Here is a 14,623-nt window from a genome sequence, read left to right on the forward strand (position 1 = left end):
TATTTTTCACGCGGGGAAGGCGTGCCTCGTTTTCCGGGAAAAATGGTGTGTGCGTCGGTTTCGCCCCTTTACACATGGACTTATGTCGTTATTTTTCACGCGGGGAAGATGGGCGTTCTTTTCCGGCACGCGGACCGGTCTCCTCTGTGGGTCGCGGGATTCCCAGATGTCCCGGGGTCTGTGCGTGGAATCCTGGGCTTGTTATTCGGCTGCGTGTTGTTCCGGTGGGCTGTGCGTGGAATTTTCTACCTCATGGCAGGTGTCACGTCGATTTCCTCTCTGGAAGTCGGGCAGCGTTGTCCAGACGGGCCGCACGTCGAAGTTCCGGTTGCACCGCAGGCGTCGCATCGATCTTTTCCTTGCGGGGTCGAGCGGCGTCTTTCCGGATCGGCGTGCAGGGAATTCTTCACCACGGAGCAAGCTGTGCATCTAATTTTTCGGCGCACAAGAAGTCCAGTTGAAAGAAAGAAGTCTTTTTGGTCCTGAGACTTCAGGGAACAGGAGACAAGCTCTATCCAAGCCCTTGGAGAGCACTTCTGCAGCAAGACAAGAGTTCAGCAAGGCAGCAGGCCAACAGCAAGGCAGCAGTCCTTTGTAGAAAGCAGACAGGTGAGTCCTTTGAGCAGCCAAGCAGTTCTTCTTGGCAGGATGCAGGTTCTGGTTCAGGTTTCTTCTCCAGAAAGTGTCTGATGTGGTAGGGCAGAGGCCCTGTTTTATACTAAATTGTGCCTTTGAAGTGGGGGTGACTTCAAAGAGTGGCTAAGAAGTGCACCAGGTCCCCTTTCAGTTCAATCCTGTCTGCCAGGGTCCCAGTAGGGGGTGTGGCAGTCCTTTGTGTGAGGGCAGGCCCTCCACCCTCCCAGCCCAGGAAGACCCATTCAAAATGCAGATGTATGCAAGTGAGGCTGAGCACCCTGTGTTTGGGGTGTGTCTGAGTGAATGCACAAGGAGCTGTCAACTAAACCTAGCCAGACGTGGATTGTAAGGCACAGAAAGATTTAAGTGCAAAGAAATGCTCAATTTCTGAAAGTGGCATTTCTAGAATAGAAATATTAAATCCAACTTCACCAGTCAGCAGGATTTTGTATTACCATTCTGGCCATACTAAATATGACCTTCCTACTCCTTTTAGATCAACAGCTACCACTTCAACAATGTATGAGGGCATCCCCAATGTTAGCCTATGAAGGGAGCAGGCCTCACAGTAGTGTAAAAACAAATTTAGGAGCTTTACACTACCAGGACATATAAACTACACAGGTACATGTCCTGCCTTTTACCCACACAGCACCCTGCTCCAGGGGTTACCTAGGGCACACATTAGGGGTGACATATGTAGAAAAAGGGCTGTTTTAGGCTTGGCAAGTACTTTTAAATGCCAAGTCGAAGTGGCAGTGAAACTGCACACACAGGCCTTGCAATGGCAGGCCTGAGACAAGGTTAAGGGGCTACTGAAGTGGGTGGCACAACCAGTGCTGCAGGCCCACTAGTAGCATTTAATCTACAGGCCCTAGGCACATATAGTGCACTCTACTAGGGTCTTACAAGTAAATTATACAATCATGGATAAACCAATCAACAGTACAATTTACACAGAGAGCATATGCACTTTAGCACTGGTTAGCAGTGGTAAAGTGCCCAGAGTTCAAAAGCCAACAACAACAGGTCAGAAAAAATAGGAGGAAGGAGGCAAAAAGTTTGGGGATGACCCTGTCAAAAAGCCAGGTCCAACAGTAGGTTAATTCAACAATACAATTATTAAGTGTGCCGGGTTCTAGTGCCCTGGCGGCACGGAGTTTGTCTTCTTGTCGGAGTGTTTAAAGTGAAGTGTCTCTTGAGGGGCATTTTATGCCTACTTGAAGACCAGCGCTTATCCTGCGAGGTATTTAAATGTCATCTTGAAGTTTAAATGTTCTTTGTCTTTTGAACCATAGGCAAGAGACTGCTTGCTTTGGACATGATAAATATATTACAGCTCTGAATGAAGAATTAACAGTTCAATGGACCATCACGACCCTGTAGGAATAGGAGTGAAAATAACTACTACTTTCGGCTTGTTAATATTAAAAAAGCATTGTACTGTAGTTGATGAGACCCAAGAGGCAAGGGTCTGGTGAGGGCCCATAATTTTGCCAAGAATGCCCTCCTCATTGCTAGTTGACTAGGGCAAGTCTGTTTGTCCAGTGCCAGTACTTATTTTTCACAACATCATACATCATACCTAAATAATGGATTCAGAAAATGATATTTTCGTACTTTGGGTATCTTTGGCCAGGACATTAATGTTCACGTCTTTTCTTTGTTTTTCTCTATTTTACATCCCACTTGTATTGTAAAAAAACTGTCATCTTGTTATTATCGTTCATGTTTCTTTTTTTTCACTTTCACCTTTGCACGTTTTTGGCATTCCTGTGATTTGCAAGTTTGTTTTTCATTCGGGTCTGTATATTATGGAGGCTTTTTCCCCCGTGATTAAAATGTTCTCCAGCGAATGACCCTTTGTGAGCTACTGAAAACTCTATGGCAACCATGAAAATAATGGAGGCTGAACAATCAAGATGATTTATTCCCTCCTTTCTTCTGACAGCTTCCCTTACCTGCATACCTTTGCCACCCTTTGTCTTTCCTTTCCTCCGATTAGCATAAGTAATTGAATGCTCATTAACAGCTCATTAGAAAAAAAGCAAGTGGAGAAAATGGTAGAAGCAATCTAAATTCAACAGATGGGCTGCAGTGAATTAGTTTACCTCAGTAACTCCTCCTGAATTAATGTAGGAGGCCGGACAACAATCAGGAGGGTATTACAAGTGTACAGCTCTGTGGCACTTATGAGTAAGATTAGACAACTGAGGTGAACTGAACTCCTCCTTTATTTCTAACGGAGGGTTACTGTCACTAGGTTTCTCAACCATCTGTTCTCATTCCCCAGTATGGCGTGCTAAATATGTTGAAAAATAGAACAAGTGCAAGGGGCCAAAGTTTGTGTTAAGAGTCGGCTTTCTGTGATGTCCAGTGCAAAGGCTGCCTACTCTTTCTTCCTCTGTACCTCACTCTGCTTTACAATTTGTCACCGTTTTCCTACTTTTCTTTTCCTCCTTTTTCCCCACTTTTCTGCTTTTATCCGTCTTGCCAGAAACTCCATGAAGTTTCAGCATGGCGTGTCAAATTTTGTGACAAACAACTTATGGTCCTGAACCCCAAAAACGTGAGGTATATTTGTGGTAGGCAGAAAGTGTGGCTAGCACAAAAATACAACTCGCTCTGCAGTCAGTCACTCCTGGAGGCTTTGCGGAGGCACAACACCACAACACCTCAGAATAGGAGGGTCTCTGGTGCCATTAAGGCCGGGTTTAGGGCGGTGCGAGACATTGAGCCGCTTCTGGCAATGGCCTTGGCAGAGGTGCTGCCTTCAGAAATAACTTTTGGTTTTAAAAACACCTGCTGTTTCCTTGCCTTCAGCAGTTTTCAGACAACAATAAAAAATACCATGAAAACACAGCTGATTAATGTTTCTGCTGGAGAGATGATGGTTTGTTTAGTGGCAGTTTTTACTCACCCTAATGTAGCGCAGAGGGTTAATGTGCCTGCTACAAAGAACGTGTACCATGCAGATCACAGAACAGTATTCCTCATTGTTTTCTGTAACATTTCCTACAGAATGATTTACACACATAAGATTAATTGCCTTGTATAATGTGTACATGATGTAAAGTGCTCCGACAACCCGACACCCTGGGGTTGGTATCAGTAGGGCTATAAAACAAAAGAAATACATGTGAGAAAGAGGCTGTGGAGAGATGAGTGACACTATTGGAAGGTAGTAGTAAGTCAATCCGTGGAAATGTAGGTTTTTTGGGGTAGGGGCACCAAAAAAGATTGTTGCACTAGGCCTCTCTAACTCTAAAGCCTGCCCTGCGTGTCATGGAGTGCAGATTTACATTTGAAAACTGCTTTATCTGGCATCTGACAACCTCCATTTCAACGGTGCTCAGGATAGTAGGGTGTGGTGAAGTGGGGGGTAGCACATGAGACTAAGGAGGGGGTAGGTGGAGGTGAGTGACAGGTAGGTGGGGGTGGTGTGGAGGGAGGCTGCTGTCATATGAGTTGCATGAGATGACAAGGCAATATAGGGGGGAGCAGAGGAGTTCCGGGGCAGAAGGTAGGTTATTCGGCAGAGAAGACATGGGGAGGAGGGATGCAGGAGGTAAAAGGCAGTGGAGAAGAGGAGGACAAGGAGATATTCAGGGAGCTGGGCCACAGGCTATTAGAGCAGTAGGAGGCCCTGTGCATATACAAGCTGTGTTAACAGGCAGGTAACAGCAGAACTTAACATCTCTACCACCAACTAGCCTGTTGCTCACCCTCTTGAGGATCAGCCTCAATTTTTTTTTCAAAAAAGGACATTTTTGTTGGCCTTTTAGAAAAGCTGATTTCAAGATTTCTTTGCAAATTGCAAAATCACAATATCCTGGCGGGCCTTCCTCCTGTTAGTCTATGCCTGATGATGAAAAATAAGACACGGTTCCCGAAAATGAGTTCAGATACCTTCCACCTGTTATGAGCTGCACACATTAAGCACTGCTGGTATGGGGCCTCTCGCCCAAACGAACATTAAGACTTTGTGCATATACTTGCACAAGAAAGTTGTCAGAGATTATTTCCAAGAAGCAGGGGACACTCTCTAACTTGATTTCCGGGGACCTTTTAGTGAAAAGAGCAAGTGACACCAGTACCCCATTGTTTATGTGCTTTATGGACTTTAAGGCAGCCTTCAAATGTTTTCCTCGGGGGCTACTGTGGGAAAAGTTACAACGTTGGGGCGTTCTCCCGAAGCTTTAAAGAGCAATCCAGTTGGTAAACACAGGAATCTGGGTGAAGATTAAGGTAGGTGAAGGTTGTCATCTGTCCAGAGAGGTAAGGACATCCCTGTGATTAAAGTGAGTGTTTTAGCCCCCGCTGTTTAACTTGTTCATACTTGACCTGCTAATGCTAAGTAACACCAGAGTAGGCCTTCAAGGACTAATTAATAGACTAGCTGAGTATTTGGCTAAAACAAATTAGAAATTATCGTGAAAAATACAGGAGTTATGCCTCTAAAATGAAAGATTTCAAAATACAGGAAATGGCATTTCAATGGGTCAACGTTAGTGGAAACATCAACATATACTTACCTAGGGTTCAAATTGGACTCAAGAAGGTCTTCAAAAAAAGGCCATTACAACCAAAGCAGGGGTGCTAAACTTTGCTTTTTCCAACATAAGGAAAAAACTCTGGGGCCACAACTTAAAAGCTCTAATCATGGTGATAAGATCAAAACTGATCTCAACTCTATCATATGGAGGGGAATTAATGCTAGGGGAGGATGCCGATATCCTGGAGAAGGTTGTATTACGAATGTATAAACGGGTGTTCCAGTTGCCAAAGCCTGATTCTCCAGCCCTAGTAAGAAATAGAGTACTCTCTGCCAAAGCAAACATTAGCCAGACAAGGGGCTTTCACAAGATGCTGCCATTTTCTGAGGAATGCCCGCGAAGATACCATTGCACGCCTCGCCTGAGATGAAATTAAAATCGAACGTGGTAAAAGACACTTTACTGCATACTTGCAGAATAGTCTAGAGAATTTAGGTCTTTCAGACCTAGACCTATGGCAACTAAATGTTAGTGATTCCATCTTTAAGAGGCCCTTGAACAAATGTATCCAATGGGAAAGACAATTGAAGGATAAAGGCTTACTGACAAAACGAGCGCATAGGTGGTTGGTGTTGAATTTGTATGGATCTTGTGAGGAACTACCCTATTTTGACTCATCTCTTTCTTTAACCTAAACATTATACCCAAGTGGCAGACCCAGGGGCAATTGGAGGACAAACTGTGCCACTTGGGTCATCAGTCGAAACATTTCTGAACACAGTTTGTCTATGTGCAAAGTTATTAGCTGAGTGAAGGGCCCTGCTGCACAAAGAATTCCTAGCCCTAGGAGTAAGATCTTGTAGGGTGGCGGCAATAAAGGCCCTTAGTCCACAAAAGCTTATGTTGAACATCAGGCTGGTGCAGTTTTTGACAATTTTTATTACCTGGATAAAATTATGACCGGAGCAGGATGGTGGGAACTGAAGGGTCTCTTAATACATTAAGCGTTGTTGTGGAGGAATTAGAATCGCTACTCCTCTCCCTATGGATATCAAACCAAATTCCTACCATTGGGTTGTGTTGCCTGGCATGGACTACGTTCTTGTGAACTATATTTATGGCTGAGTGCGAGGATTGTAGTCCCATATCTCATCCACCCAGGCTATTTAGCTCAGGGTCTTAGAGTAGGTTTTAAGGTTTCACAAGCCTATAAAAGAGGTGGCTTCTGTTAGCAAACTAGTTTTGCTTTTACTGTTTGCACAACACACCTTTTGCATGATTAGTTGAACCATACACTTTATTTGGTTTGTGTGTTTGCTGCGATGATGTACGCTTATGCCTAGTGATGTTTTAGTTTTTATTGAATGCATGATTCTAAGATTATTGACTTGTGTATGGTTAAGGTTTTAATTAACCGATATCCATTCACTCCATGGAGAGAAGAGAGGTATTGCACCCACCACACGCCCTCCCAGATTAAGACTCATAAACACAAATAGTGTGGTGGGGAATAGGGTTATTACAAAACTATAAGTTGTGACTCACTTGTTTGGAACCAGTTTCTCAGTGATATTTACTGTTGGGTTTAAGTTGGCTGCATTCATAGGGAATTCCTCCTAATGGAACAGGTGGTCTCACACACTTAGTTGTGTCATGCTTCATCATAGACCACCTGTCGCCACACTGGTAAGATAGTGCCACCAGGGCGGACTCACCCTCTTAGTAACTCTTGTACTGGACGGAGTTCTTGGATAAAGATAACCGAACAGTAAAGGGATCCGAGTAAATTAAACCGATCTCGCCAACTACCGGTAATACTACCTTTATTGGTGGTGTTGGTGGATAAGGTTAAAAATGTGTCCATGGAAAATATAAGTATAATGGCTCAAACCATTTTATGATAAACCAACATGTTTCTGCCCTCACTAGGAGGTCTGGGGCATTCTTCAGGGATACGGATCCCTAGTTATGATTGGTGTACTAACACCTATCATTGAACAATACACAAGGGAACACACTCAAGTCCTACTTGAGTGAAAAGGAGTTATTTCAAAAAACGCCTGTGGGAGAAAAAAATAATAAAAAGATGATTTTACTGGATTACATTCCTTTGGTTTTCACTAGTGCATCCCTGGTACACACTCAACGTGAACTTGCAGAGTGAAAACCACTGCAAAACTACTGCAAAGTGCATACAAAGTACTTTAACCCAATAAACTGTGTTCCATACCACTATTTGCTATAATTAGTATCCAACTAATTAAGAACAATAGGCAAACTAGCTCAGGCCGAAAGAGAAGCCAGTGAGTTTCTTAAGAATTGTGTCCTATTGAGCTGGGCCTCAATCTGTAGTTTTAAGCATCCTTACCCTAAATTTTAGGGGTACAGGCTTCAGGTCTGGGGTTCGGACGATGTCCTTTATTGTCACAGTTTGAAAAAAGAAGAAAATCAGAAACCAACATAGTTGCTACACCCTAAGATGGGAGCTCCATATGGATGTTCCTGGACTGAAGAGGTTCAGGGCAGTGTCATAGTAGGGCAAACCCTATCCGAATCATGTCCTTCAATGTGTTCCATAGTAGATATGAGAGTTTTGTTATGTTAAAATTTATAGATGATGTCCAGCTCAATCCTCAACTAAGGCCCATATTTCTACTTTTTTAGCACCGCATTTGTGCCTTTTTTTGACGCGAAAGCAGCGCAAATGTACAAAATACAATTATATTTTGTAAGTTGGTGCTGCTTTTGCATCAAGAAATGACGCAAATGCGGCACTAAAAAAGTATAAATATGGGCCTAAATGTCAAGTGTCCATATAGGCCCCCATAATAGGTGCCATGTCAGGCTTATCGGTGAAACACTAAAAGCATAGAAAAGTATCTCTTAGAGGGCATGGATCCACGTATGTCCCAGGTTTTTTGGATCAATAGGTATTGGTCCGTATCATCTCCGTTCCATCCAGGACCTTTTAACTGGATCGTACATGTCCCATCCCTCTGGGTAAGCTAAAAGAGTTACCTTAATGTCTCTTCAGAGTGGCAGCTTAATATGTCTGGCCCCTACTGCTGGTTAGTACATAGGGCTAACTGAGAGTTGGTCACAAATTTGCATTTACTCCTGAGGCCCCCCTATTTTTTATATACTCACTACTCCAAATGGATCATCGTGTGGTTGCACCTTTCCGTGGCTTTGCCCAGCCGCTTGTACCAACTGGAGAGGTCCAGAATGGCTCCTTAAAAAGTCCCCCAGTTCTAGATGAACGACCGCAGATCGTCTCTTTTCGTCACACCACCACATCATTGTTCACGAGTCTTGTTTCAAATGCTCATGGGGGATGTAGTTGTACATTACAAGGATCGCTACGGGTGCCAGCGCGTCATTGTTAACAACTTATTTCTCAAGTGCTCATGGGGGATGTCGTTTTTCATTATTCGGAACGCAGCGGGCTAACTTCATATGCGGGTACCCTTCATTCCGAAGTGTAAATCAATGTAAGTATGCTTATGTGATGAAATTTCATCATTCAGGCATTATCCTCTGTTAGACCTGACAGCCTTAGGGTGATCATCCTCCAAGTTTTTGCTTGCCTCCTTCCACTTTTCTGACACTGTTTTTGCTGGTTTTAGGAATCTGTGCACTTTACCACTGCTAATCAGTGTTAAAGTGCATTTGCTCTCTCCCTTAACACATAGTAACATTGGTTCATACCCAACTGGCATATTTGATCTACTTGTAAGTCCCTAGTAAAGTGCACTACATGTGCCCAGGGCCTGTAGATTTAATGCTACTGGTGGGCCTGCAGCACTGGTTGTGCCACCCATATAATAGCTTGTTTGGATCATTCCAGGAGACCCTCTCCCATACGATGTACAAAAGAACTAAAAGTCCTTGGGAAGGCTCTCCTACCATTACCAAAAAGAACAAAAGAACAATACATTTCAGGATATCTCTCACTCTGCCATGGAAACATTATGCACTGTATTATGCCGATGACCTTTACGTAATAATGCAGTGAGATTATTCAATGGTCTCTGCAAGAAGAAAACTTGCCGGATGGTATGCATTAACTCAATGCTGTTTCTTATCAGTCTAGATCAGCTGTTATAACACCACCAGACACCAGAAGTCTTTGAGATAATATAACACTCAATTGGTTCCATATGGAGGGTGTAGTTATTTTTTACTTGAAAGTGTTATGAGGTCAATGATGTTATTTAGTGACAATCAGCATTACTTTCCACTATAGTTATTTGGTAGCCCATTTCTATATGATATTGTAGATTATAACTCCATTACATTAGATGTCTCTGTTATAAAGAACTGCCCTATTGATGTCTAATACTCGTAAGTCACTGAATAGTGTGGAGTGCTTGTTCATATCGTCTCCTATACAAATGGTAAGGAGGTGCACAAAGGGGTTTAATTGCGGTCAAGCCCCTAGTGTTATAGCAAGAGAAAGCTTTTGTGACCCAAGCCATTGCTTTTAATAGCTCGTCGCCCCTGCTGAGGGCCAAAATAATTCCTAGAAACTCATCTTACTGCTGTATTGCAGACCAAGGTACCTCATAGTTCAGACCATCTTTATCTGCATGGAGCCTCCATAACAGCACCATTCAACATCATCTTCGCTATGGTTATTAGTAATAAAATGATCGGTAAGCCTTGTAGAGTCCCTTTTGCAGCAGATTGTACTCCTATATTCACAAATACGTGCCCCAACCTCACGGTCATGCCAATGTAATTTAGTTCACTAGGACATTTAATCACATAGATGACATTTTTACTGTTGCAATTAGACAGTGATCACAACTCCCATGGGGTTCCCAGTCCAAGGTCGAGGGTGGTCGTTTTCTTAGTAAAGGGACACAGACTACACTTTCCAAAAGGGGAGTTACCTACTACAGGAGGAAGGTCCAACAGAGTTATTTGTCTGTCAGTGTTGGTTCTCTTTTTAGGACATGTGTGCACAATTATGTCCCAAATACTCCATGCTTTCTTGAACGAATGCATCAATGGTGCAAAAGGAAGGCCTTCTGAGCCCATAATTCTCCATTTATCATTCAGGATCTTCTGCAATCAGTTAGATAGAGGACTAAAGGTGGAGACACAAATCAGTCTTTCCTCTGGAGGTTTTTCGAAGGTCTCAAGTAAGGCTCTTTTCTTAGCTCTGCCCACCAAGCGGACAGGATAGTTTTTTACCACTAGTTTACTAAAGGGATTTCTCTGCATGTGTGATGTAATCCTGTGTGTCAGAACAATTTTGTCTCATTTGTTCATTCCTGATGATGAGCCCATCAGGGGCCGCATTTCCCCGTATTATTATTTAATTAACGAATAAACTAACCGTTCATTTATTCAAGACACACCATTCTGGAAATCCATATCCACCAGGAGTTATGGTAGTTTTCACACTTGGCCGATCCCATACTTCTATTGTGGAGATCTGCATTAGACCTTGGAGAAGGGAAATGGAATTAGAGAAGAAAAGGAGACACTGAGGGGCATATTTATAATCTTTTTGCACCAAATTTGTGTCATTTGTTTAATGCAAATTCAGCGCAAACTCAACTCCATATTTATATTTTGATGTAAGACATGTCTTACGTCAAAATATAGGAGTTTGCACCATTTTTTGGATGAGTGAACCTACCTTGCGTCAATGAGATGCAAGGTAGGCGTCCCCATCCAAAAAATGGTGCTATCCCTATAGCTCCATATTTATCCCCCCATGCTAAAATGATGCACGAGTGGAAGGCGGGGCAAAATAATGGTGCAAATCTTGGTTAGCATCATCATTTAATGCCTGGGTCAGACCAGGCATTAGGGGACCTGTGGAGCCATTTCCATGGTCAGACAACATGGAATGGATCCGCAGGTGCCCTCCCCAAACCCCAGGAACACCCCCACCACAGGGACACCGGAGAATGGGGGACACCATACCAGCTAACTCCAGGTAAGAATTTTTAATAATTATTTTTTTTGCCATTGGGGGCCCACTGCATGGCACAGGGTGCAATGACCATGCCCAGGGGACACTTGTCCCCTGTGCTGGCCATTGGGTGGTGGGCATGACTTCTGTCTTTCCTAAGACAGGAGTCATGGTTTTGGTGGTTGTGCACTTGGAAATGTTGCTAGTCTGGTTAGAGACATACATTTTTTTGCCTCTAACCAGGCTAGCATAATTTTTTGAAGCACAACCTCCTCCTTCCCTACCGCCACCCCAACCCGGCTAGCGTAGTTTTTCAGGATGCTAGCTGGGCCTTATCGTCGGCTTGCGCCATTCTAATAATATGACGCCCGGCATGCTTCTGAGAATGAAGCAAGCTGGTGGTAAAGTTTTTGATGCAAAACTGCATTAGCACAGTTTTGCACCAAAAACTATAACTATGCGCCAAAATACCTTTATACTGCTGGTTAAACAGCTGGGCTTTGTGTAATTACAAGACCCTTGCTATCTAAAAAGTAAAGAAGATGTTTAGAATAGTTTGGACATTGGTGTTTTGACAATGAATTTTGTCTATGATATACCCGTGGATACCCTCTGTATTTCCACTCTTTATTATAAATTGAAACTCAATCTATCTTCTAGGCTGAAGTACAATTAAAGTTGATATACTAACTGTGAACCACACTCCGGATACCTTGCTAAAGAGAGCTGCCTTCAATATTGGGAAACAACAGGTAGATAACTAGCATGAAAAACATTTGTTAGTATTGTTTGTCTAGTATCTACCCCTAGCCATTAATATCTTTACTACCATTTATATTAGCATATCATATGACAATAATTATGTGCCAATATACTACCGCTAGAGTTTACAAGAATAGCTGATAACCCACATGGGTAACTTTTTGTAGCAGAACTAGCACACTAGAGTTGCAAATGCAAAAGGGTTGACTCCATGTGGGGAGGAGGCGGCACCAGCGGCAGCAACGCTATCGGGCAGGAGCCCTTTAAATTCTTTTCTCGCGCTCCCAGCAAAGGGAGGAGGCGGCACCAGCGGCAGCAACGCTATCGGGCAGGAGCCCTTTAAATTCCTTTCTCGCGCTCCTGCGCCCGTCAGCGGCCGGCAGAGGCTGGGCTGGGCCACCCCCCTGAGATCTTCTCCGCGACCCCAGGATCTGGTATTCATATTTCCAAAACAGGTACTGTGTCTCTCTCCCTTGGCCCTCCGTAACTATACTTCTGTAGCCTGCATCTCGCCTCTCTTGTTTCCATCTTTTTTTTTTAAAAAGCAGCAGTCTGTTATTTCACCCCTTAAGTGTACTTTCTCTTAGTAAATAATTATCGCAAATTTTTGTCCTTAAGGCAGCCAGTAATAATGGGGAAAAGGAAACAACCCAGTGTAAATGACATTCCATTTTTAAAAAAACATACGTCAATCCTGAAATTCATCTCTGGAGCAATGGGAGAAATCGACAAACAGATCACCAATGTTGAGGGGAAAATACTCACCCAGAATAAGTCATTCGTAATCCCTAACTCTCCCCCTTTAATAACAATCCCTGAACATCCGGCAAACCTTTTTGGAAGTGAAACCCATTCTAAAATTACTAATGGCTGTATCCAAGATATAATTGACACAATCTCAGATGGTGATGACCATCCTCCCTCACCAAAACGTAAGAGGAAACCCCAACCAGCAAGGAAGGATGTCCCATTCAAACAAGAGCCGCCTGTGAATGCTAGACATGGCTCTTCGAAAGTACAATCCAATGTATGTATCCAAAATGCTCAAACCTGCCCCCAAAATCAAAAATCTGACCATAAGAATAAACCTCATATAGTGAAAGGGAAAACTAATACCACAGAGACACTGACTGCTCTAGAAAAACTAGTTAGTACACGTTTTGATCAAGTAATGGACTGTCTAACTCAATTGGAAGGGAAAATGGATTATCTACTTAAAACACTTAAACCACAGTTAATAAACCCCTCATCCCCAACTGCACAACAGCTTTGTTATCGTGATTTTAACGTCAGGACTCCTTTAACGCATCAGGCCCAACCATCCACTTTACAGATTACCCAAAGACAAGTCGACCCCTGTGCCTCACCTGAAAGAACTGGCAATGCCCAACCCCACAAAATACCGCCAAAAAGAAGGGAACACGTAATCACTCCTAAAGTTTACCAGGGTGCCCCTTTAACCGAGAGAGATATACTTGACCTCCCGCTGCGGCAACCCCTTACGTGGCAGTTCTTGCCAATGTCCCCATTTTATTTGGAGCAGGGGGGGAATCATGGACAGCTCTGAGGAACAAAGCCCTGCACTGGATTGCAACTCGCCTGAAACCTGGCCTGACAAACAACCTTTTTGAAGACATCAAGAAGGTCAGAAGGGTAAAATGGGTGGGAAGAAACCGTAAAATATTCAAGGGTGATTGTGTAGTTCTTTCATTTAAAACCCCTACGTTGGTCAAAGATATCTTAAGAAACTTAAGTCCACATCAGATTACCGACCATGGTGTTGCCCTGCTTCCTCTGGGTTTCTTTTATACGAGCACCAAAAACTATGATGGACCTGGCCTTTGTCTTGAGGATCATAGAACCAGGCCTGAGTCACAATATATGATTTCTACCGCGAACAGATTTGGGGGCTCAGTATGGAAGATACTGATTGACTATTATCCAACAAGGAACCTTGTAGACTCAAGCACCTTACAGAAATATCAGACCATACCCATCTGGTTGTAGATAATTCAGTAGCAGACAATGGAGAAGAACGATTGAACATGGAACCCTCTTCTAGGCAATTCGTCAATGATGAATCCTTATCAAGAGCCCTGTCAAAAAAAACTTTTACCTGTGCCCGACTCCTTTGGTAGGCACACAAACCTCTACTACCTCAGGGAAAACTCAGATAATTGACAAGTCTTCTATTGATCAGGCTAGAACAATGCATAAAGACCATCTTTCTTTCTTATTCTGGAATGTGGCTGGCCTCCGATCTAAGGTGGAGAACGAGGTCTGGCTATAATACATTCAGTATTTTCCCTGGGTATGTCTCCAAGAGACCTGGTCTGTGAATCCGATTCATATAAATGGCTACAGGACACTACATACTCCTGCCGTTCCTTCGGCACGGGGCAGGGCTAAGGGTGGCTTGTGCACCTTTATATCCAACAAGTGTGATATAATCAAGGACATTACTTTAATATCTAATATGTTCTACCAAGTGATTTCATGTCATTTAAAAAATATTGCACAATTGGAGGTCATTAATTTTTATAATAATGTACCTTTTCAAGATCTTCGATTAATACTTAGCCTCCTTCAGGATGACATAGACCGAGTATGTGACTCCTCAAATAAACAATCTTATATTGTGTGGGGAGGTGATTTTAACATATACCTGTGCCCCAGCTCAACTAAGGGCTACTGCCCCCACGCCCCTGATGATGAAAACGATTTATTACATTTCATTCACAACAACTCAGGCAACTCGTTGAATGAAGTTCTATTTAGTCTCGACCTCATCCTATGCAAT

Source organism: Pleurodeles waltl, chromosome 3_1, assembly GCF_031143425.1.
Source record: "Pleurodeles waltl isolate 20211129_DDA chromosome 3_1, aPleWal1.hap1.20221129, whole genome shotgun sequence".
NCBI classification, from domain to species: domain Eukaryota; kingdom Metazoa; phylum Chordata; class Amphibia; order Caudata; family Salamandridae; genus Pleurodeles; species Pleurodeles waltl.